The 26608-nt window shown below is 43.7% G+C and overlaps 1 protein-coding gene across 3 annotated transcripts in view; it reads right to left on the bottom strand.

The window, feature by feature from the left end:
* MMP24 (matrix metallopeptidase 24) overlaps positions 1–26608 on the bottom strand; it is a 175397-nt gene that overhangs the window by 64524 nt on the left and 84265 nt on the right. The window lies entirely within an intron of this gene.

The raw sequence follows: 26608 nt of genomic DNA, 5'->3' as shown, positions 1-26608 counted from the left end.
GATGCAATCCTGAGGCTAATGGAGGAGCAAATGGACATGCTCAGGCGTCTGGTGGAGCTGCAGGAAATCCAAAAAGAGCACAGACCGCCGCTGCATCCACTGTACAACCGCCTGCCCTCCTCCCCAAGTTCCATATGGTCCTCACCCAGACGCCCAAGAATGTGTGTGTGTGTGTGGGGGGGAGGATCCGGGCACCCAGCCACTTCACTCCAGGGGATGGCCCAAGCAACAGAAGGCTGGCATTCAAACAGTTTTGATTTATAGTGTGGCTACAATAAGCAATGTGTCCTTGTCCTTCCCTCCTCCCCCACTCCACCCCACCTGGGCTACCTTATCCTTTATCTCACTTTTTTTTTTAATTAATAAAGAAAGAATGCATGGTTTCAAAACAATAGTGACTTTATTTCCTTTGCCAGCTGTGATCGAAGGGGGGAGGATGGTTGGCTTACAGCCAATTAAAATCAACAAAGGGGGCGGGTTTGCATCAAGGAGAAACACACACAACTGTCACACCGTAGCCTGGCCAGTCTTGAAACTGGTTTTCAAAGCCTCTCTAATGTGCAGCGCGCCTAACTGTGCTCTTCTAATCGCCCTGGTGTCTGGCTGTTCAAAATTGGCAGCCAGGCGATTTGCCTCAACCTCCCACACCACCATAAACATCTCCCCCTTACTCTCATAGATATTATGGAGCACACAGCAAGCAGTAATAACAATGGGAATATTGTTGCGCTGAGGTCTAACCTAGTCAGCAAACAGCGCCAGTGAGCTTTTAAATGTCCAAAGGGACATTCTACCACCATTCTGCACTTGCTCAGCCTATAGTTGAACTGCTCCTTACTACTGTCCAGACTGCCTGTGTATGGCTTCATGAGCCATGGGAGCAAGGGGTAGGCTGGGTCTCCAAGGATAACTATTGGCATTTCAACATCTCCAACAGTAATTTTCTGGTCTGGGAAGTAAGTCCCTTCTTACAGCTGCTCAAACAGCCCGGAGTTCCTAAAAATGCAAGCGTCATGCACCTTTCCTGGCCATCCCACACTGATGTCGGTGAAATGTCCCTTGTGATCCACCAGTGCTTGCAGCACCATTGAGAAGTACCCCTTGCGGTTTACATACTGGTTGGCAAGGTGGTCTGGTGCCAAGATGGGGATATGCATTCCGTCTATTGCCCCACCACAGTTAGGGAACCCCACTGCAGCAAAGCCATCCACTATGACCTGCACATTTCCCAGAGTCACTACCCTTGATAGCAGAACGTCAGTGATTGCATTGGCTACTTGAATCACAGCAGTCCCCACAGTAGATTTGCTCACTCCAAATTGATTCCCGACTGATCGGTAGCAGTCAGGAGTTGCAAGCTTCCACAGGGCTATCGCCACTCGCTTCTCAACTGTGAGGGCAGCTCTCATCTTGGTATTCCTGTGCTTCAGGGCGGGGGAAAGCAACTCACAGAGTTCCAGGAAAGTGGCCTTACGCATGCGAAAGTTTCGCAGCCACTGGGAATCATCCCATACCTGCAACACTATGCGATCCCACCAGTCTGTGCTTGCTTGCCGGGCCCAGAATCGGCGTTCCACTGTATCAACCAGCCCCACTGCTGCCTTGATGTCCCAATTGCCACATCCTGTGCTTTCAGGAAAGTCTGTGTCCATGTCCTCCTCACAATCGTCCTCATGCTGCCGTCTCTTAGCCAGGTTCTGCACATACTGCAGTATAATGTGCAAAATGTTTACAATGCTCATAACAGTAGCGGTGAGCTGAGCAGGCTCCATGCTTGCCATGCTATGGCATCTGCATGGGTAACCCAGGAAAAAAGGTGCAAAATGATTTTCTGCCATTGCTTTCACGGAGGGAGGGAGGGGAGACTGACGACATGTACCCAAAATCACCCGCAACAATGTTTTTGCCCCATCAGGCATTGGGAGCTTAACCCAGAATTCCAATGGGCAGCGGAGACTTCGGAAACTGTGGGATAGCTTTCCACAGTGCACCGCTCCGTGAGTCGATGTTAGCCACGGTAGTGAGGACGCAGTCTGTCAACTTAATGCGCTTAGTGGGGACATACACAATCGACTGTATAAAATCAATTTCTAAAAATCAACTTCTGTAAAATCGACCTAATTTCATAGTGTAGACATACCCTTAGTTTCTCCTCAATGACCTTATCGTCCTTGAGTGCTCCTTTAGTATTTTGATCGTCCAGTGCCCCCACTAGTTATTTAGCAGGCTTCCTGCTTCTGATGTACTTAAAAATGTTTTTTGCTGTTAATTTTTGAGTCTTTGGCTAGCTGTTCTTCAAATCCTTTTTTGACCTTCCTAATTATACGTTTACACTTTACTTGACAAAATTCATGCTCCTTTCTATTTTCCGTACTAGGATTTAACTTCCACTTTTTAAAGGATTCCTTTTTCCCTCTCACTGCTTCATTTACTTTGTGTTTAGCCACAGTGGCACTTTTTTGGTTCTCTTACTATGTTTTTTAATTTGGAGTATACATTTAAGTTGAATCTCTATTATGGTGTCTTTAAAAAGTTTCAATGCAGCTTGCAGGGATTTCACTTTTGGCACTGTACCTTTTAATTTCTGTTTAACTAAGTTCCTCATTTTTCTGTAGTCCCCCTTTCTGAAAGTAAATGTTACTGTGGTGGGCTGCTGTGGTGTTTTCTCCACCTCAGGGATGTTAAATATAATTATATTATGGTAACTATTACCAAGTGCTCCAGCTATAGTCACCTCTTGGACCAGATCCTGTGCTCCACTTAGGACTAAATCAAGAATCGCCTCTCCTCTTGTGGGTTCCAGGACTAGCTGGTCCAAGAAGCAGTCATTTAAGGCGTCAAGAAACTTTATCCCTGCATCCCGTCCTGAGGTGACATGTACCCCGTCAATACGGGGATAATTGAAATCCCCCATTATTATTGAGTTTTTTATTTTTATGGCCTCTCTAATCTCCATTTCACAGTCACTATCACCATCCTGGTCAGGCAGTCAGTAGTATATCCCTACTACTATATTCTTATTATTCGAGCATGGAATTACTATCCATAGAGATTCTATGGTACAGTTTGGTTCATTTAAGATTTGTACTTCATTTGACTCTATACTTTCTTCCACATATAGTGCCACTCCCCCACCAGCACAACCTGTTCTTTCCTTCTGATATATTTTGTACCCTGGTATTACTGTGTCCCACTGATTATCTTCATTCCACCAAATTTCAGTGATGCCTATTCTATCAATATTCTCATTTAATACGAGGCACTCTAGTTCACCCATCTTATTATTTAGACTTCTAGCATTGTATATAAGCACTTAAAGAAATTGTCACTTTTTAGCTGTCTGCCATTACATGATGTAATTGAATGGGTCTCTTTTTCATTTGACTGTTTCTCATCAGATCCTACCCATATTTTATCATCTTCCATCATCTCTTTACCAGGACATAGAGAATCTCCATGAATAGATCCTCCCCTAAGGGATGTCTCTGTCTGAACCACGTGCTCCTCTACATCTGTCAGCTTTCCCCCAGCCCTTAGTTTAAAAACTGCTCTATGAACTTTTTAATTTTAAGTACCAGCAATCTCGTTCCATTTTGGTTTAGATGGAGCCCAACCCTCCTGTATAGGCTCCCCCTTTCTCAAAAGGTCCCCCAGTTCTTAGAATCATAGAATCATAGAATCATAGAATATCAGGGTTGGAAGGGACCTCAGGAGGTCATCTAGTCCAATCCTCTGCTCAAAGCAGGACCAATTCCCAACTAAATCATCCCAGCCAGGGCTTTGTCAAGCTGGGCCTTAAAAACCTCCAAGGAAGGAGATTCTACCACCTCCCTAGGTAACGCATTCCAGTGCTTCACCACCCTCCTAGTGAAATAGTGTAAATTCTTAATAAATCAAAACCCCTCCTTCCTACACCATCATCTCATCCACACATTGAGCCCTTCAGTTCTGCCTGTCTAACTGGCCCTGTGCGTGGAACAGGGAGCATTTCAGAGAATGCTACCATTGAGCTCCTGGACTTCAATCTCTTACCTAGCAGCCTAAATTTGGCCCCCAGGACCTCTCTCCTATCCTTCCCTATGACTTGTCAGTGACTTGGAAAGAGGAAATTCTATTTTTGACATACACTGCTACACCCCATCCCTTTTGATCCTTCCTAAATTAGGTTATAACCATTTATTTTAACATTCAACTCATATGAATTATCCCATCAGGATTCAGTAATACCAACTAGATCAAATTTATGCTCATAAATGAGCAATTCCAATTCCTCTTCCTTGTTACCCAGGCTCCTAGCATTGTTGTATAGGTAATTCAAGAATTTAATCTCTTCTTGTCCTTTGGAGTCTAGTCCAAGGCTGCTGTGTTTTTCTATCATAGGTCAGGCACCACCAATGCAAATATCAACCCAGCAGTGCCTATCCAACTCACCTGGAAGAACTGATTGTTGGATAGTGTCAACGATGTTGTGTCCCTATAGCACATACTGTCAGCAGAAGGTGAAACAGGCAATCCTCTTGTATAGCTCCTTCCTACTCAGATTGGACAACAGATAAAAGCTGTGCACAGGAAGACATATCTGTAGTGTCCTCCTATTGTACTGGGAAGTACTGGCTTTCCTGAACTCTTCTACACAGCTGTTCCTGAACATCTGCCACATCACAAACTTGTTGTCTGACTACATCTTTGGAGAGGGGAACGGCTGTAACGTTGATTGCTAGCAGCAAGTCCCAACATTACACTGATGACATCTGAGGCGCAGGACACAACCTCTCTCAATTCTCTGAGTCTCGGCAGCTTTCACAATTTACCGTGACACGAAGTCTGATGTTTACAGCACTGACATCAACAAAATAGTCTTCTGATTCTGTAAGCCTGTACATTTCACTTGAAGAATTCAGTGGTTACTTTTGTAAAGTTGGTCTTCAAATGGCTCAGTGTGCCCCCCTTTAAAGGCCATATGAACATCTCAGAATCCCTTGACCACTACTGTGAAAACCTCTTTACAGTATTACGGTAACTGAGAGTCATGCTAGGATATTGTAATAGGGCTTCTGAGGTAGTGCCCCCTTGTAGCCCTTCTGGGCACAACTCACCCAGCTGTGGGTCTCCACTGGTATGTCTCTGCCCCAATAAGGTACAAGAGAGTGGTGATTTGGTCCTCCAGCCAAAGCAACCTTCAGTCTGGCATTAATGAAGTCTGTTCTTCAGCCAATTCCCGTCCCAGGATCTACTCATCCCTTCCAGGAGAGTTGATGCGGCCAGCATGCGAGCTCCATCCCAAGGCTGCAGCCAGGTTTCAATCTCACCAAGAGAAGCAGATTTTTGTCCTCTTTCCTGTTCAGTCCTGAACTGGACTAGACTCTCTTCTTTTATCTCCCTTCCTATGCCTGATACTGGCTGGAGGTGTAGCAGGGCGGGCCAACTGGATCTTCAGGCTTTCCCCAATCCCTTCATTGCCAGTGGAGAGCCTGACAGTCTCCTTAACTCCCTCATTGCTGGTGCGGGGCATCTCTGCCCCATCACAGATGTGTTTTGTTTTGGGTCTCCCAAAGAGGAAAGTCAGGCTTCAAGTGGCAGATCGCAGAAGAGTGATGAAAAGGTCACAAAAGGAGAATGGATGTGACCCTCCTCTGCTGCTTGGTGCCATAGAACACTGTGGGGAGCATGCACTGGAATCCAGTTAACTCCCCTTTGTGTGTGTGGGGGGGGGGAGAAGCTGGAGAGCAAAAGGTAGCTGAAGTCCTAGCAGGTCAGGGGGACAAAACAAAATGTTGGGTGCCTAGCTGCAGCAAAACAGTAAATTCCATGGCAATAATCTTGAATTCTGTGGCGTAATGGAAATGTTAAATTCCAACTGGCAGAGTCCACAGGATTTTGACTGTGATGGATGGTGCCATTCACATCTCTCAAAAGTTCTCTGAGGATTCAGGCAAGCATTACTGCATCCGTTTATGTTCATTTCACATTTTCAAATGTATCTCCACAAGTAGGAGCTTTAGAAAAAATATTTTATTTGAGGAAAAGGAAAGAATGTGAGAAAGCGAGGTACACCGTGACCCTTCTGAAATCTGCTCACAACCCCACAGGTTGAGAACCGCTGATCTAGAAGATAAAGGTGTAACAAAATTCAAAGCTTGGAAATCAAAATTAGAAACTGTAATTTGGAAATAAGCTGTAAATTCTTACCAGTGAGTAATCATTAGAACAGCTTCCCTGAAGAAGAGAGAAATTCATCATCACTTGAAACCTCTGAAGAGAAACTGGAATGTCTTCTTAAGAGATAGTTCCACCTTGCTTCATTGGGCTTGATACTGTTCACTCATGTATTAGGAATGAATAATTATCTCTGCTGCAGGAACCCCTGAATGAGGTTTCTGTCCCATGTTCTGCAGGAGGTCAAACTAGATGATCATAATAGTCCCTTCTAGCTTTAAAATGTATAAATCTGGGAATCTACAAATGTACTGCTTATTAGGAGAGTGTGTGCTGAGTAAGCTAGATTTTAACAGATTTGTATTTTAGGGGTTACTTTGGGCTACTTCCTCTATTTCTTTAAGTAACTTTAATTCGCATTGTAACCATATCATGAGTAGAGCTGGTTGGGAATTTTTTGATGAAACATTTTTCTGGCAGAAATTTCTGTCAGACAATGCCAGTTCATCAAAAACCAAAACTTTCTGTGGAAATGTATTGGTTTTGACAAAACTTCCATTGGGAAGGTTTCTCAGGTCCAGGATGGAATTTCCTGGTCAAAACCAGAGAGAGACAATGGCCAGTGGTTAGGGCACTCCCTCTTCCTGATTCAAAGGAAGAAGAAGACTAGAAGCTGGGTTTCCTATAGCCTGAGTGAGTGCCCTAGCTACTGGACTATGGCGTTACTCTCAATCTCGCTCTCTCCCCTCCTCCTGTTAGAGCTGGTCCACTTTGTATAAGTAATTAAATATTCTTTCGGCCAAAAAGAGATGCAGGCAAAGCAGGAAGTTGGATCTCCTGCATCCCAGATGAGTGCCCGAACCACCAGGCTCTGGGCTACTCCAGACTGCACTGATTCTGTGTGTGTGTGTTTCTCCCTAAGTTTTTCTAGAGGTCTCAGTCATCATTTTGATGTGGAATGAAAACAAATTTTGAAACCTCAGATTTTTTTGTGAAAGGAAATTTTTGTTTTCTGGTCACAGGCTCTCTGCTGATCCAGGCAGACATTGCTGTAGTGCATGGCATTCCCATTTTCTTCATAACCAAGAGGGCTAGAAATGTACTTTTTAAAAATATAAACTGAGATTCTGCTGCGATGCCAGGAATAAGGGCCCTAGGCATGCGCCTAGAGTGCCAACATCTTGCTTGAGCCCTGAGTGTGGCTGGGACAACCTGAATAGTCAGGCTGATACACTTTTCTGAAGGGTTGGTATCACACTATTTCTTGTTTCAGAGTATTTCTTCTCTTTCTTTCAGTTTATTCGTCTTTTTCTATTTCTTACTGTTAATTCTTTTGTTCTCCTCAGTTGTGATATGTGTGATTGTGCTACCAATTCATTAATTATTGTGTTGTATTTTTTTTTTCTTTCTGATTTTGTATTTCATGTGTTGTATGATATTTTTAGGGAGGGTTCTGGTTTAGCTTGATTCCGATGCTCTGCCTTTTTTTCTTCTTTAGCATATTTTTGTCTCTGAAGCACTTTTAATTTCTGATTGTCAAAGAATCTCTTTCTAAGTATCTTTTTTTCTGTGGAGAGAAGTATTTTTATTTGTCAGTAATCAATAGTAAGTAGGAGACCAATTGTCTCAGCAGGTGTATGGATAATATGTAATATATTGAGTGGTTATTATTAAATGTACCTAATTGTAATATCTTCTGTAGTGTAATGTGAGCATCAGATAAGTTTATAAATAGTAGAATATGCTATGTTCCAAAAGCGGAGATTGCAGATGTGTTTCTTATTCATGGATTTCATATTGAAATCAACAATTAACATTGTCAATACTGTAAATGTTTAAAATCCAGTGTTTTATACCTGGTCAATGTTGTCTGCAGTACCTCAGTTATCACTGTGTATCAATGGATGAATTGATGGTGTGTAAGTAAAAGAGGGAGTTACTTGCCTTGTGCAGTAATCATAGAATGTCAGGGTTGGAAGGGACCTCAGGAGGTCATCTAGTCCAACCCCCTGCTCAAAGCAGGACCAATCCCCAGACCCCTAAATGGCCCTCTCAAGGACTGAATTTACAACCCTGGGTTTAGCAGGCCAATGTTCAAACCACTGAGCTATCCCTCCCCCCATGTGTGTCCCTATGGCCGCTCCACTGTAGATGTATCTGTGGCCCTGCGCCTCTAATCGGAGATTTTAGGTAGCAGCATCCCTTCAGCCCGCACATATGCTCTCCCTCCCTCGTGGTCTGCCTCAAGGCTATCTAGCACTGTGCGGGCAAACCCCCCTCAGTTCCTTCTCAACCGCAGACCCCTTATGGAGAACTCTGAAGTAGAGGGGAGGAGGGTAGGTTGTGGAGCACCCATAAGGACACACATCTCGAAGAACCATCGATACTGCACAAGGTGAGTAACTTCCTCTTCTTCAAGTAGTGTCTCTATGGCTGCTCCACTGTAGATGACTTCACAGCAGTATCCCCCATGGGGGGCTGGGACTTCGGAGTGGAGTCTGTTACTACAGAGAATACTGAGGAGCTGAAGATGGCATCAGAGGCTGAATCTTCAGTGATTGCATAATGTGCTGAGAAAGTGTGGGGGACAGAGGCCCAAGTTGCTGCTCTGCAGATTTCTGATAGGGGCATCTTTTAGGAATGTGACCGAGGTAGAAATTGACCTCGTGGAGTGCATAGGGACTCCAGATGGAGGAAACAGGTTGTGCCCGTGATAATAGTGATTAACGCAATGGAGGACCCATTAGGATGGTCTTTGGCTGATATCACAGAGCCTTTGGATCTTTCCACGAATGAAGGGAAGGGCTTAGGAGATTTCCTAAAGTCTTTTGTCCTGTCCAAGTAGCATGCTAGTGGTCTTCTAACATGTAGCATATGCAGAATCGCCTCCCATGATGTGGTTTTGGGAAAAATACAGGGAGATGGATCTGCTGATTCATATGGAAGATGGAGGCAACTTTAGGGGGAAACTTGGGATATGGCTACAGGGTTACTTTGTCTTTAAAAAAGATTGTGAATGGCACAGCCATCAGGGCTGCTATTTCTCCTATGTGCCTAGCTGAGGTGATGGCAATTAGAAATGTTGTCTCCATGGACAAGTGTAAGAGAGAGCGAGTTGCCATGGGCTCAAAAGGAGGTCTAACCAAAGCCCTGAGAACTAGGTTAAGATCCCAGGATGGAGTGGGTGGTCTCACATGCTGTGAGTGAAATCCTTTACAGGGTGATTCTAGCTTCAACCTCCAACCATGTTATTCTGTTGCCTGCAAGAATGAAGAACTTTCTAGTATCGCATAGCTTTTGGACAAATAGTACTGTAGTAGGTTTAACTGCTGCCCTTCATGCACGATAACTGTAAGAGACAGTTAAGCTGAGGTTGCCAACTTTCTAATGGCACAAAACCAAACACCCTTGTCCTGCCCCCCTGCCCCGTCCCTTCTCCGAGGCCCCACCCCCACTCGCTCCATCACCCCTCCCTCTGTCGCTCACTCTCCCCCACCCTCACTCACTTTCACTGGGCTGGGGCAGGAGGTTGGGATGGGGGGGTTGGCTCTGAGCTGGGGGTGTGGGCTGCAGGTGGGGCCAGAAATGAGGGGTTCAGGGTGCTGGAGAGGGCTCCGGGCTGGCTTAGGGGGTTGGGGTGTGAGGGGGTGAGGACTCCAGCTGAGGGTGTGGGCACTGGGGTGGGGCCAGGGCTGAGAGGTTTGGAGTGCGGGGGCGGGCTCTGGGCTAGGTCTGAGGGGTTTGGAGTGCGGGAGGGGTGGGGGCTGTGGTTGGCGATGCGGGCTGTGGGGTGGGGTTCATGAGGGGGTTGGGGTGATGGGGGGTGCAGGTCCAGGGAGGGAGTTTGGGTGTGGGAGGGGGCTCCAGGCTGGGGCAGGGGGTTGGGGTGTGGGAGAGGGTTCAGGGTGCAGGTTCATGGCGGCGCCTACTGCAGCTCCCAGGCAGTGGCCACCAGGTCCCTGCAGCCCTTAGGCACATGGGTGGCTAGGGAGGCTCTGCGCGCTGCCCATGGGCCCACAGGTGCTACCCCCGCAGCTCCCATTGGTTGCGGTTCCCGGCCAATGGGAGCTGCGGAGCTGACCCTCGGGACGGGGGCAGCATGCGGAGCCTCCCTGGCCGCCCATGCATCTAGGGGCTGCAGGGACCTGGCAGCCGCTTCCGGGAGCCATGCAGAACTAGGGCAGGCAGGGGGCCTGGCTTAGCCCTGGGCCCCCACTGCACCGCTGACCGGACTTTTAATATCCCGACCGGAGCCTCCATGGTCCCTTTTGGACTGGGTGTTCCGGTCGAAAACCAGACATCTGGCAACCCTAAGTTAAGCACAGGTTACCACCCAAAACAAAGGGATAAGTGAAACAGCTCAGGAATGTATTGTCTAAATACTAACGTGAATTTACTTCTGCTGGGAGAGGCTGTATCTGTGTGAACAAGGCCAGGATCTTTAGATCAAAGAAATATCCGTCTCATCAATTTCTCTTCCTAGTGGAAACAACCTGCAGGGCCCGAACTTTGACTAGCTGCTTGGATGAAAAGGGGTAACAGTTCCTCTGCAGGGAGAAAGTATCTGAGAGACTGTCAATGAGAAAAGTTGTCTCAACCTTCACTTTGATAAACTAAATAGATTCAGGCTGGGATTTTCCAAGGAGCCTGAGGAAGTCTCTAACTGCAAGGCAGGTTTTCCAGACCTCTGGTCATTCTTGTGACTCTTCTTTGAACCATCTCCAACTTTTAAACATCCTTCTAAAAATGTGTATACAAAACCTGGACACAGTATCCAGTAATGGTCATTACACTAGTATTCTCTGTCTTGCAAAGCTTATTAAGTTAAACCTTATTGAATTAAGTGTCAGGTTTTTAGGTGTTCATTGTATTAAAAATGCAAATGTGTATGTATTAAGAGAACATAAGAGCGGCCATACTGGGTCAGACCAAAAGCCCATCTAGCCCAGTAGCCTGTCTTCCGACAGTGGCCAATGCCAGGTGCCCCAGAGGGAATAAACAGAACAGGTAATTAGCAAGTGATCCATCCCCTGTTGCCCATTCACAGCTTCTGGCAAACAGAGGCTAGGGACACCATCCCTGCCCATCCTGCTAATAGCCATTGATGGACCTATCCTCCATGAATTTATCTTGTATGTAATGTCTCTAGGGAGAAGACTTGGCTAATGTAAATTCTGGGAAATGTTATGAGCTTAAAAGTACAAAGAGGGTAGGAAAGTGAACAAGAAGAGGAAAGACAGTGCCAATACCAATGACAGTAACAGTCAGGTAGGCGATACTGGCAGTAGATAACTACCTAATCAGGCAAGGAATCTGAGCGAAGACAAGCAAAAACAACTACAAAGTCTGTACATCAATGCAAGGAGCCTGGGTAATAAAATAGAGGAACTAGCACTATTGGTGCAGGAAGTGAAACCAGATATTATAGGGATAACAGAAACATGGTGGACTAGTAGTCATGACTGAAGTACAGGTATTGAATGGTATGTGCTATTCAGGAAAGACAGAAATAAAGGTAAAGGTGTGAAGTTGTATTGTATATTAATGACAAGGTAGACTGTGAAGAAATTAGAAGTGATTGAATGAATAAAACAGAATCCATTCAGGTCAAAATCACTTTGGGGAAGAAAGGTAGCGAATGCTCCACTGGGACAGCATTTGGGGTCTGCTACAGACCCCAGGATACAATTTGGATATGGATAGAGACCTTTTGAATATTTCTAATGAAATAAATATTACAGGGAATTATGTGATTATGGGATACTTTAATTTCCCAGATACAGACTGGAGGGCCAGTGCTACTAATAATGATAGGGCCTGGATATTCCTGGATGTGATAGCTGACAGATTTCTTCACCAGTCATTGAACCAACAAGTGGGGACATAGGCACCGACTCCAGGGGTGCTCCGGGGCTCAAGCAATCACGGAAAAAAAATAGTGGGTGCTCAGCACCCAGGAGCCAGAGCTTGAGTGTAGAATATGATGAGTTCTGTGCTGCTAACAACTTCTGTCCTTGGGGCAGGGAGTGTGCTTATAAACAGAGGCAGGGTGATTAAGATAACAAAAGGCTTGTCATTAAATTAAATTAAGGATCTTTAGATGATACTGAAAGCATTCCCAGGCACTCCAGTTAAAAGATAGGAAACAAAGGATAGGAATAAATGGTCCATTTTCAGAATGGAAAGAAGTAAATAGTGGTGTCCCCCAGGGGCTTGTACTGGGACCAGTGCTGTTCAAGGTATTCATAAATGATCTGCAAAAAGGGGTAAACAGTAAGGTGGCAAAGTTTGCAGATGATACAAAATTACTCAAGATCGTTAAATCCAAAACAGACTGCAAAGAGTTACAAAGGGATCTCACAAAACTGGGTGACTTGGCAACAAAATGGCAGATGAAATTTAATGTTAAATGCAAAGTAATGCACATGGCAAAAGATAATCCCAAGAATACATACAAAATGATGGTGTCTACATTAGCTGTTACCCATCAAGAAAGAGATTTTGGAGTCATTTGCAGTACTCTGGAAGCACTGTTTCCAGAGTACTGCAAATTTATAAGAATCCTCACTGTGCCTGTATCATCCTGAACTCATTCTCCAGCTTCAGAAGACTTAAAAATTATCTCCAGTCATAAATGGGACAGACGCTGTCCTTAATGTGCATCAAGACAACACCAGGGAACTAGGTGTAAAGAAGATTGCTGACAGTTTCATCCAGAAAGCTACAGTGAGACATAACGTCTTTAAACTGGGACGTTAGAGAAGAGAGCTTGTAGGTGATTGCAATGATTTAAATATACTGCAATTCATGATAATGTAATTATGTTGTTCATAACAATTTAATCATTATTAAAATAGTAAAGATACAAATGCTAGACACATTCAATAACTAGAATATGAAAGAAGTGTATAAATATGCTGAAAAGAGCCTCCCCTCAACACACACACCTCTTCAAAAGCACCCACCAGAAAAAAACAAAAGTCAGTGCCTATGTATGACCAAGGATGCCATTTTAGATTTAATACTGGTAAGTAGCGAGGACCACATAGAAAAATTGGTTGCAGGAGACAACCTTGCTTTAAGTGATCATGAGTTAATTCAGTTTAAACTAACTGGAAGGATCAACAAAAAAAGATCTGCAACTGGGGTCCTTGATTTCAAAAGAGTTACCTTTAAAAATTAGGACAATTAATTATGGAAGTGGACTGGACTGAAGAACTCAAGGATTTGAATGTGGAGGAGGCTTGGAGTTAATTTAAGACAAAGTTGCAGAACCTATCTGAAGTCTGCTTTACAAGCAAGGGGAAAAAATTCACAGGGAAGCGATGCAGACTAAACTGGATGAGTAAACATCTCACGCAGGTGATTAAGAGAAAGCAGAAAGCCTACAAGGAATGGAAGAAGAGATGGATCAGCAAGGAAAGCTACCCGTTGGAGGTCAGAAAGTATAGAGAAAAAGTGAGAACTGCCAAAAAGCCAAGCACAGTTGGACCTTGCAAAGAAAATTAAAACCAACAGTAAAAGGTTCTTTAGCCATATAAATAAAAATAAAACAAGGCAAGAATCAATTATCTGGATGATGGGATTAACTGCACCCTCAGCAAGTTCACAGATAACACTAAGCTGGGGGGAGAGGTAGATATGCTGGAGGGTAGGGATAGGGTCCAGAGTGACCTAGACAAATTGGAGGATTGGGCCAAAAGAAATCTGATGAGGTTCAACAAGGACAAGTGCAGAGTCTTGCACTTAGGAAGGAAGAATCCCATGCACCGCTGCAGGCTGGGGACCGACTGGCTAAGCAGCAGTTCTGCAGAAAAGGACCTGGGGATTACAGTGGACGAGAAGCTGGATATGAGTCAACAGTGCCAAGAAGGCCAGCGGCATATTGGGCTGTATTAGTAGGAGCATTGTCAGCAGATTGAGGGACGTGATTATTCCCCTCTATTTGGAACTGGTGAGGCCATATCTGAGTATTGTGTCCAGTTTTGGGCCCCCCACTACAGAAGGGATGTGGACAAATCGGAGAGAGTCCTGTGGAGGGCAACAAAAATGATTAGGGGGCTGGGGCACATGACTTACGAGGAGAGGCTGAGGGAATTGGGGTTATTTAGTCTGCTGAGGAGAAGAGTGAGGAGGGATTTGAAAGCAGTCTTCAACTACCTGAAGGGAGGTTCCAAAGAGGATGGAGCTCAGCTGTTCTCAGTGGTGGCAGATGACAGAACAAGGAGCAATGGTCTCAAGTTGCAGTGGGGGAGGTCTAGGTTGGATATTAGGAAACACTATTTCACTAGGAGGGTGGTGAAGCACTGGAATAGGTTACCTAGGGAGGTGGTGGAATCTCCATCCTCAGAGGTTTATAAGGCCTGGCTTGACAAAGCTTTGGCTGGGATGATTTAGTTGGTGTTGGTCCTGCTTTGAGCAGGGGATTGGACTAGATGACCTCCTGAGATCTCTTCCAACCCTAATATTCTATGATTCTAAGAAGAAGTGGGATCTCTAAGCAGTGAAGATGGAGAGGAGATTAAAGATAATCTAGGCATGGCCCAACACCTAAATGAACACTTTGCCTCAATTTTTAATAAGAGTAATGAGGAGCTTGGGGACAATGGCAAGGTGGCTAATGGGAACAAGGATATGGAAACAGAAATTACCACAAGCCAGACTCAGACAGTTTAATGGGTCCAAACTGAGGGGCCTGGATACTCTCCATCCAAGAATATTAAAGGAAATGGCACATGAAATTGCAAGCCCTATAGCAAGGATTTTTAATGTATCCATAAACTTGGGGGTCGAACCCTGGATTTCAATAAGGCATTTGATACACTTACACATGGAAATTATTAGTTACACTGGAGAGAAATCAAAAGTTGGGGAAGGAACTGGTTAAAGGGGAGAGTACAATGGGTCATGCTGAAAGGTGAACTGTCAGGCTGGAGGGAGGTTACTAGTGGAGTTCCTCAGGGATCGATCTTGGGACCAATCTTATTTAACATTTTCATTAATGACCCTGGTACAAAAAGTGGGAGAGGCTAATAAAATTTGCAGATGGCACAAAGTTGGGAGGTATTGCCAATACAGAGGACCAGAATATCATAGAAGATCTGGACGACCTTGAAAACTGGAGTAATAGAAATGGGAAGAAATTTAATAGTGTAAAGTGCAAGGTTATGCACTTAGGGACTAACAACAATAATTTTTGCAATAAACTGGCGACTTACCACCTGGAAGTGACAGAGGAGGAGAAGAACCTGTGTGTATTGGTTGATCACAGGATGACTATGAGCTGCTAATGTGATGTGGCCATGAAAAGGGCTAATGCAATCCTAGGATGCATCAATATATTTACTGCATCAGGCGTGGTATTTCTAGTAGAGATAGGTGTTACATTATATGATTAAAATATGACCATGTAGATCATTGTTGCTACCACTGCTATATAATCACAACAAATCTTGTACAAAGTGTGTCAAGTAAGGTGTCAATGGAAAAGTTATGGTTTGCTGAATATGATTATCCTATTTGCATGCATGTATCATTTTTGTATCTGAACTTATGAATATTGACTATGTACCTGTATTTCAAATGTGTTTGCTCCTGTGATAGCACCCCCAGAATAATTTGTATCCAGTCTCGCCAGCACATTGTGAATGGAGTATTCAAGTTGATGGCTCATCAATGAACACAATGGACCATGGAAGAAGCCTATCCACACCTGATGGACGTTCATGTGAACATTCTAACTAGAGTATGGGTAGTGGCCTCTGCTATGACTCATCAAAGCACACAAGGGCATGTGACTTGCTCGTGTGACTCTAAACTCCATCCACAAACTGAGGCAATGAGTTTCCCTCCACATAGCCGAAGCTATACAAGGTCCTGGAAACATCTCCATTTTGCCTCTTTCCTGCTCAAACCTCTGGACTATGAACTTATACTGATGGGAGCATTCTAACCAAGGGACTGAGGACCTTACAGTGATTTTGGAGCAACCAGAGACTTAACAAGCCAGCAGTTTATTCCATCACTGCTTCAAGTCTGATCCAAGAACTTTGCAATTATTGTATGTATTTGATTCCTTTAATCAATTTTAACTCTCACCTTTTTTCCTTTCTTTTTATAAATAAACCTTTAGATATTAGATACTAAAGGATTGGAAACAGAGTGATTATTGGTAAGATCTGAGTTATATATTGACCTTGGTAGGTGGCTGGTCCTTTGGGATCAGAAAAACCCTTTGTTTGACTAAATTAGTTTTAAATAACCACTCATCATCAAGTCTAGTTTCCAGGTGTTGAATCCAGGGCTGGAATACCCAAAGAGGCTGCATTTCTGACTTTTTGTTAGCCAGTGTGGTGAGACAGAACTTTACTTTTGTTCCTGGATTGGTGTACCTTATGGAAGAATAACCACCAGTTTTGGGGTGTGTCTGCCCTATTTCTCAGCAGCTTGTCCTGAATTTGGTATTCTCGATTGTGACCCACTGAGACACAGTAACAATAGGAGAGTGTTATTACCATTATACAAGGCACTGGTGAGACCTCATCTGCAACAGTGTGTGCAATTCTGGTCTCCCATGTTTAAGAAAGATGAATTCAAACTGGAACAGGTGCAGAGAAGGGCTATTAGGATGATCAGAGGAATGAGGAACCTACCTTATGAGAAGAGACTTAAGGAGCTTGGCTTGTTTAGCCTAACATAAGAAAAGCTGAGGGAAGATATGATTGTTCTCTATAAATACATCAGAGGGATAAACATTAGGGAGGGAGGAGTTATTTACATTAAAGGCACAAGAACAAATGGATCTAGACTGGCCATCAACAAGTTTAGGTGTGAAATTAGATGAAGGTTTCTAACCATCAGAGGAGTGAAGTTCTGGAACAGCCTTGCAAGGGGAGTAGTGGGGGCAAAAAACATAATTTGTTTCAAAACTGTGCTTGATGGTGCCTAAAATGGCATGTGGCCCATCCGCGGCTAGAAGCAAATATCTCCAAGAGCTGCAGATGGGAGACAAGACAGCTGTCTCATGCTTACGGTCTAAGTGACTGCCATATTTGTGATCGTGAAGGAATTGTTCTTCAGGTCAGACTAGCGGAGACCCTGGAGTTTATTTGCCTTCATCTGCAGCATGGGGCACGGGTCATTTGCTGGCATGCACTGAGCAAGAGGTTATGGGTCTATTACGGGAGTGGGTGGGTGATGCTCTGTGGCCTGCAATGTGCAGGAGGTCAGACTGGATCATGATGGTGCCTTCTGGCCTTAAAGCCTATGAGTCTATGATTTGCAAATGTTGTGAAGAAAAGCTCTGAATTTGGCTCATTATGATTTGTGAGGTTGTTATTCATTTTTCACAAGCATTTGGATGACTGCCCGGTATCTGTAAAAATAACTGCAAATTCTGAACATTTCATGATAAAATGCCACTTTGTTGTTCTTCATTCATTACTGTTTATAAAAACTTCAAGTCATGGAGCAGGAACAATACTACATAATTTAAGCATCCAAACCCACAGCATGAACATTAAATAGTCTGTCAACAGTTCACAAATAACCAATAGATTAAAATATGTTTATTTAAACTATTCATGCATACTTATGAATAACAATATATACTTAGAAATCAGGATTAATTCATGCATAAAGCTTTTGTGCCTTCACTCACTTCCTCCTCCCCCCCTCCCCCCGCCCATGCATTCCCATTGACTTCAATGGAATTGCATCAATTTACAGCAGCAGAGAATTTGGCACTTTTTCTTTTAAAAATGTGGCCATATTTACTGTTATTAATGATTTTAAAACCTCTTCTTTTTAAGATTTCCTGGGTTTAGACTCTAGAGTAGATCCTCCAGATTAGCTGAGCAGTGTTCAGCATGAGTCCAGGGTTGAGTGGAAAGAAGGTAGCAGTAAGTCACCTTTGCAGCTCCTGTAGTTGGTTTGCAACAACCCTGGTTCCATCAAGAGGAAGAGCAGCCTGAAGGTTGTTCCACCTAATGCCAACATCCACTGGCCCACAGGGGCCATTCTGGCATCCAGGGATTCGCCACATATAGTATCATCTGGTCACAATCTGCACTGGGGATTGGGAGGAGTGTAACACAGGAGCTGCTACATCAGCTCTGTGCCACCTAGGGACTCCTCCACACCAGAGAAATCCTCGGCTGGCCATCTGAGCTTGATTTAAATTAGTTTTATACCCCAGAATGGCACAATGCAGACTCAGCAGAGCCAAGCATCTGGCCCTCCATCCTTCTCCTCCTGTGGCCTGTGAGTCTGGCTGCCTGTTCACAGCAGCTTGTGATCCAGCAGCCACCTTCAGGTCTCAGCTTCTTTTGAAAAAATGAACCTGGACTTCTAATTTAGGGTGAGATTCTGCCTGATCCTTACACAGGTGTGGGAGTGGGAAGAAACTGTCAGAGTAACTAACAACTCTTCACTGATTTAAGCTATTAGAGACAATTACAATGTGCAATACGTTTTGGCAAGAGACTTTAAAAAAACAAACAAATGAGGGTTTAGTGCATGGAATTTTAAACACAGAAACTTGGTCCTGGATTCACAGTGGTGCTTAGGCGTTGTGATGCAGAGCATTGCAGTGCCTAGCTTTTAGGCACTTAGAACACCTCTGTGATTCACAAAGCCTGAGTCAGGTGCCTAGGGTCCCTGTACAATGAATGGGGAGAGATAGGTGCTTGAGAATGCAATTCACAACAGCCAGCATGGTTGGCAGGGAGCCACCTAAACTGGCCAGTGGGAGATACTGACAAGAGGGGTGTGTGCTAACCCCCACTCCTCTCACGGAGATAGGCTCCTAAGTATGGGCTGCAGGGAGGCAGCTACATGTGCTAGCGATTCACAAATGGGAGCCGGTCTCCTAGAGTCAGGCAGCTTAAGCCACTTCTCATAAGAATGAGTTAGGTGAACAGCTAGCTCCATACCAACAGCTGGAGAAGGAAGTGGTGGTGGTACCAGCCATGTTGTAACTTTTAGCCCTGCAGTTAGAGCACTCACTTGGGATGTGGTTCAATTCCCCCCTCTGCCTGATGGAAGAAAGAATTTGAACAGTTTCCCATCTGTAAGGAGAGTGCTCTAACCACTGAGCTATGGAAAACACTGATGTGAATTGCCCTCAGTCTCCCTTGTTCAAGCTGTTCCACTTTGGATAATGAAATTAAAGAATGATTGGAGCTGGAGAACTGGACCTCCCAGGTGGGTTCCCTAACCACCAGGCCACAGAGTCATTCTCTCTCTCTCTGGCCCAATGACTCTTTTAGGTATTTTATACAGCATGGAACAGCTTCAAAAATTCCTTCTTTCATTTTCCCCTGCTGTGTCCAAAGATCTTCCCTTACCTTCACCTGGCCTGTGTATCAAATTCTCCACCTGACCCTGAATTTGACATTATTTAAACATTTCTATAAGGACCATTTTATTAGCAGCACTGCCTGGAGGCATACAAGGACTACTGTCCCCTAATCACCTCTGGGAGGTTCCCCCACCTTCCTGTCTCCATGTCCAGCATTTCACAGACCATCTGGAGCTCCACCCCCCCAAACATGCCACTCCAGTCAAGGTCATTGACTTTTGATTTGCATGTCCATTGTTCTTATATATTGGAACATGCTGTTGTGCCTCCAGAAATTTCTCACTAATTTTCCCTTCCCATGAAATTTAAATTATTGAGAGAGTCACAGAAAAGATTTTTATCTTATCATAGTGCCAGACAGATACATGTTGGTTTCATGATGGTTCAATGTAAAAACAATATTAGACTGAGGCGGGACTTCTGGGCATACTGAGTCATCAGCAGTAGAGTGCAGAAAATAAACAGTCAAGTGAGTTCTGTGATGACCGGTGCAGAGTTGGATAGCAGTGGGAAGACGCTTCACACTGGTTTTGTTATATATATATATATATATTGCCATATTTCAATTTAATACCAACCAAAATAGAGTTTGCCACTTAAAAAATGGAGTAAATATATTGATTTAACTACACAGATATACTGATGGGAAACAGACAAGTGTGTGTGTGGACATACACCAGCTCTCATGGAAATAAGGAGACATTCTTAATCAGTGCAGCTTTTATGTGTGGACTGGGCCTTTGTGGAGATGAGGATCAGTCCCCATTTGTGTTCAGTGGACATGCTGAAACCCCTTGCATCCACACTACTGATGCACTCAGTCATGTGAGCAGCAATGTTTTTGGGGTCACTGCAAACAGCATTCTGGGAGAACACATGTGCACAGGGAATTATGGAAGTACAGGTCAGCCCCTCAGATTTACTCCAAGTTCCAGAAGTTGCTTCTCTGTGTAGAAAGTATATAAACTGCTACATGTTTCTACACTTATCCGCTTCTTTTGTGAAATACTTCTTGATCTTCTGTTCCAGCATAGATGTCTCACATCCCAAAGAGTGGATTTTTAGAGAATTGATATTGGATATTAGGAGCTATAGAAGGAGCTAAGAGGAAACAATGGCAGTGGTACTGTCAGTACTAGGAGAGACTCTGCCTGTGGGGCACTCAGTAGGAGGATATGATACACATGATACAGTTCTGAGACTGGATGAGTGGGTTCTTAACAGATGAAGCACTCACTGGTGCAAACCCATAAGTACAGAGGGGTGTGACTACATTTTCCCTCAGATGTGGGATGATCAGCAGTGGACGAGGAAAACCACGCTTCATGAAATCTGTCAGGAGCACCACAACACCAATACCTATTGATAAGTGTGTGGCGATTGCACTTTGGAAGCTATCACTGATTTTACAGGTTGTTGGGAACCCATTCAGGCTCAGAAGATCCATCATGGGCTTCCTGATGGTAGAATTTTGTGAGGCCATCAAGTGCTGTGTTGCAGCTTGGAGTTCTGAAGGTGGGCAAAATCCCTGAAATTCACAAGGGATGTCAGCATCAAGGGTCCTTGAACTCACTCACAACCCCATATTATGCTCTCCCCTGGGCACAGGGGAGTATATCAGCTTTGAGGGCTACTACTCCCTCGTGATGCAGGCTTTGGTTGACTACTGTGGGAGACTGATGTACTTATGCACAGAATGCACTGGCAAAGTGCACAATGTGAGCGTGCTCAGGAGGTCCACACTTCCAGCTTGGACAATCCAGGACCCTGTTCTCACAAAGTAATATGGACATCAATGGAGTTTATGGGCATATGGCCGTTCTGGGGGACCCAGCATGACCACTGGCTTTTGAGGGCCTAACTCAGATGTGAGGCTGCCTGGGAGAAGAAGGATTAGCTATACCCTCAGCAGACGTAGAATGGTACTGGAGAGTGCCTTTGAAAGGCTGAAAGGCCACTGGAGATGACTACTTACTCAGAGTGTCTGTTCTGTGGAGAATGTGATTGCTATGATTGGAAGATGAAGCTAGATAAACCCAGCCTAGAAATAAGGCACACATTTTAACAGGGAGAGTAACTAACCATTGAAACAACTTACCTAGGAATGTAGTGGATTCTCTGTTAGTTGGAGTATAACTCAAGGTATCTTTCTAAAAAATCTGATCTAGCTCAACTACAAGTTACTGGACTTGATGCAGGAATCTATGGGTGAAATTCCCTAGCCTGTGCTATGCAGGACATCGGGCTAGATGATCATAATGGTCCCTTCTGGCTTTTAAATAATAATATAAACAAAAGTAAAATTTTCAGACCTGAATTGAGTGCTGAAGTGGAACCACTAGTCTCTGTCTTTCAGAAGCCAGACCTCTTCAAATTCAAGCGGGGAACACTTCTGCCCACCGTGTAAGAAATGTCCTCTATGCTGCCATGCTTAACTTACATGAGGAATCGACAGGGGATTTTTAATTGAATTATTTGCTTTATTATCAATGTATTTACAAGGGTGAGTATCACACTGAGTTCTGGTTTGAACATAAACCTTATTAAAAACACAAACTTTAGAGCAAAACAGCACAACGCAGAGAAGGTTGTGAAACCATGGAACTGTACAGAACTTTTCAAAAGGCATCCACTCTTTTCAACTCACATAATCAAACAGTGCAGTACTACCAGTGTAATCCAAATGCATTAGCTTATAGAACAACTTAGTATAAACACTGCATATCCCCTCAATTATAAATGCATTCTTTTTCACCCATAAGGAACATCAGATTCTTTAAAGGTAATGGAAATTCATCGCAGTTGCATAGTGTTTTTCTTTCCCTTTCCTCTGCACAGAAGTGTAGTATATAGGGTAACAGTTGCTTCTTTCTCTCCCCAAATGGTTGAGTTCTTCAAATTCTGGAGTATGTGGTAGTGCAGACATGAGGGAGCAGGCATAGCTTGCACAGGACATAGACAGGGACAGCAGACTTGCTTGAGAATCTCTCTCCAGTCACCTCAAAAAAATCTCTCAAACATTTATCTCTGGAATTCCCTGCCTTCCCTTTCCATCTCTTTATCATGTTGCAGATAACTCAGCACTAGTCTCACAGTCATAGTGTTGGTCCTCCTCTTCCAGTGTAGACTGATATCTGAACGAGTGGTCAGATCTCTGGCTAGTGTTAATCTGTAGGACCTGATGCATATCCTCCCTTATCTTCCCTTCCTTGCGTCAGAGTTCTGTGGCCCCTCCATTGCTGTCACGGGTCTTCTAGCCCAGCAGCGGTGAAAGTGGAAGGGCCTGTAGGAGGATAAAAAATTAAGTGTGCTGTTAGTATCTATGGGAACCTTTGCACACAGATTCCCAGTCCAACTTTCTCCCATGTGCAGCAAGAAAAGCAGCATACACCCTGGTAACTCTTTCTCTCATAAATGACTAATAGTGCTTGAAAGCTGAACTTTTTGAAAGTGATACTTCACATTCAGATATTATTCATCATCAAAAAGGGCCAAGGGAACAATGTTGTCACCTGTGCAGACAGGATCTAAGATACTGATAATTCCTATTAGGGCTGTCGATTAATCGCAGTTAACTCACGCGATTAACTCAAAAAATTAATCACGATTAATCGCAGTTTTAATCGCTGTTAAACAATAGAATACCAATTGAAATTTATTAAATATTTTTGGATGTTTTTCTACGTTTTCAAATATATTGATTTCAATTACAACACAGAATACAAAGTGTACAGTGCTCACTTTATATTACTATTTTTATTACAAATATTTGCACTGTAAAAATGATAAACAAAAGAAATAGTAGTTTTCAATTCACCTCATACAAGTAATGTAGTGCAATCTCTTTATCGTGAAAGTGCAACTTACAAATGTAGATATTTTTTGTTACATAACTGCACTCAAAAACAAAACAATGTAAAACTTTAGAGCCTACAAGTGCATTCAGTCCTACTTCTTGTTCAACCAATCAATAAGAAAAACAAGTTTGTTTACATTTACGGGAGATAATGATGCCGGCTTCTTATTTACAATGTCACCTGAAAGTGAGAACAGGCAATTTTGTAGCCGGCATTGAAAGGTATTTACGGGCCAGATATGCTAAACATTCGTATGCCCCTTCATGCTTCGGCCACCATTCCAGATGACATGCTTCCATGCTGATGACGCTCGTTAAAAAAATAATGCGTTAATGAAATTTTGACTGAACTCCTTGGGGGAGAATAGTATGTCTCCTGCTCTGTTTAACCCGCATTCTGCCACCTATTTCATATTATAGCAGTCTTGGATGATGACCCAGCACCATGTTGTTCGTTTTAGGAACACTTTCACTGCAGATTTGACAAAACGCAAAGGTACCAATGTGAGATTTCTAAAGATAACTACAGCACTCGACCCAAGGTTTAAGAATCTGAAGTGCCTTCCAAAATCCGAGAGGGACGAGGTTGTGGAGCATGCTTTCAGAAGACTGAAAAAGAGCACAATCTGATGCGGAAACTACAGAACCCGAATCACCAAAAAAGAAAATCAACCTTCTGCTGATGGCAACTGACTCAGATGATGAAAATGAACGTGCGTCAGTCCACTCTGCTTTGGATCATTATCAAGCAGAACCCGTCATGAGCATGGACACATGTCCTCTGGAATGGTGGTTGAAGCATGAAGGGACATATGAATCTTTAGCACATCTGGATCTTTGAATATGACTCTTTAGCGCAAGTAAATATCTTGCGACACTGGCTACAACAGTGCCAGGCAAATGCCTGTTCTCACTTTCAGGTGACATTGTAAATCAGAAGTGGGCAGCATTATTGCCTTCAAATGTAAACAAACTTTTTTGTCTGAGTGACTGGCTGAACAAGAAGTAGGACTGAATGGACTTGTAGGCTCTAAAAAAGTTTTGCATTGTTTTATTTTTGAATGCAGTTATATTTTTGTACACAATTCTACATTTGTAAGTTCAACCTTAATGATAAATAGATTGCATTACAGTACCTGTATGACATGAATTGAAAAATACTATTTCTTTTGTTTTTTAGAGTACAAATATTTGTAATAAAAATAGTAATATAAAGTTAGCACTGTACACTTTGTATTCTGTGTTGTAATTGAAATCAATATATTTGAAAATGTAGAAAACATCCAAAAATATTTAAATGGTATTCTATTAACAGTGTGATAAATCGTGATTAATTTTTTAAATCGCTTGACAGCCCTAATTCCTATACATTTCAGGAAGTCCTGACTCTGGATAATATTGACTTGCTGCAGACACTAGAATCAAAAGCCCACTGACTATGCAGCAGAACTGGGGTACAGGCGACTTGATTGATATGTGGAGAGGGCATTTCTGCTATCAAGGAAGGAGGGCTGAAAGTTATTAAAAACTGATCAGAATATTGGCTGCATTAAACACCCTCAGATATTGACCCAGAACAATGAGTAAAAAATTAGCTCTAAAATTAACAGCCTACTATAGGAGAATATTTTTGATACTTTCCACGGCCAATATCAGTGTGTCCACCTTGGCCTGAATGAAGGGTTGCTCATCTAACTGCATGCTCTGTTATGTGCAAATGAATTGGTTTAGCTACAGGCCACTTTTAAACTCTTTTGAAACCACAAGTTTTCATTTACTTCTTACCCAAGATGCACAAGATACAAGTGCACTACCAGTTAAGTTATGTGTATCTGATTAAAATGACTTTTACTGACTACCTTCATGAAATTGCGTGCTTTGATTTGCTGCTTTTACAAGTTTGAAAAATGCTAGACTGTCTGCTGCTTGCGTGACAGTACCCATACAGCTGGAGTTGTTAGCTGATCATCTTAGTAACTTGCACTTATGCAGTTAACCTCTGAATTCCCCTTGCCCCCAGCTTTCCAAGATGGAGGAGAAGGGGACGTTTGGAAGAGCTGGGTACTTCCCACATGTACAGGCCTTTCAACAACAGCAATGGCAGCCTTTGTAACACCACGAAGGTTTTTACCCACACACAAAGTAAATAAAAAATACAATCCCTTACCAGGCTGCGATGGTATCTCCTCCAATGCCGCCTCCTTGATCTGTCATCTGGCGTGGGATGGCCTGTGTGTCTCCAGACAGGTCATGAGACTCAGGAAGGAGTTATTCAGATGCCAGGAGGTCAGACTATATGTTCAAAATGGCCCCTTCTGACCTTGGAATCTAGGAATCATAGGTCTCTTGGAGGACAGAGGGCTGGGTTTGAATCTCCCTGGAATCAGAGAGTTGGGTCTGCAGATAAGCCATCTCCTCCCTTCTCAGAACCCTGCCAGGTGCCATTCTCTGTATCCATCATACAGTCTGGGTTTGTCATAATTCTCTCCAATTCCTCAGAAAAGGAATGTGTCTAGGTGCCCACCTGGACCTGTTGCTACAATCCTTGATCTTCCAGGAGGCCACCTTCATAGCCATAGTTTTTCATGGCACTGGTCCCCTATCCATTGAATTACCAGCTATGTGAGTTGCCCCAAAATCCTGTAGACCTGATGATTCCTGTTTTGAGTCATGGGGGTCCCACATTGCATATGCCTCGGTCCAAAGCTAACCAGAGCACTGACATCTTGGGCTCAGCAGGAGGAAGCGTGCGGGCAGCACCTTGGCTGGGGTCTAGGGATAAATATCAGGAAGCATGAATGGGTTCATTAAAGAAAGATGTTCACCATGAGCAGCTGGTCACAAATAGGAGCCATGCATTTGCACTGGGAATTTTAAACTGTTAGGTGACTTCTGACCGGGTTGACCCCGCAGCAGTAGAGTTTAATTACCTGGCCAGAGAGGGCAGCATGAAACAGCCAGCAGAGGACTGATCTCACTTGTTTAGTATAGTCTATGCCTACAGTGACAGTTGAGTTGAAGTCTAGTGGGGGCCATACGCTACATAGCAAGATTTGAAGCACATCCTCCATCCTTTTGGAGTCTTTTGTGTACTCGAGGGCACAACTGAGTTATAACATGACAACAATCTCTAGTCAAGGCATGGCCTTAGTGAGAAGAATCATAGAATCATAGGACTGGAAGGGACCTCGAGAGGTCATCTAGTCCAGTCCCCTGCACTCATGGCAGGACTAAGT

The sequence above is a fragment of the Terrapene carolina genome, unplaced genomic scaffold (assembly GCF_002925995.2).
Source record: "Terrapene carolina triunguis isolate 2854851 unplaced genomic scaffold, T_m_triunguis-2.0 Scaffold233, whole genome shotgun sequence".
In the NCBI taxonomy this organism is placed as follows: domain Eukaryota; kingdom Metazoa; phylum Chordata; order Testudines; family Emydidae; genus Terrapene; species Terrapene triunguis.
The sequence above is the reverse complement of the archived record's forward strand: the minus strand, read 5'-3'. Positions and strand labels throughout refer to the sequence as shown.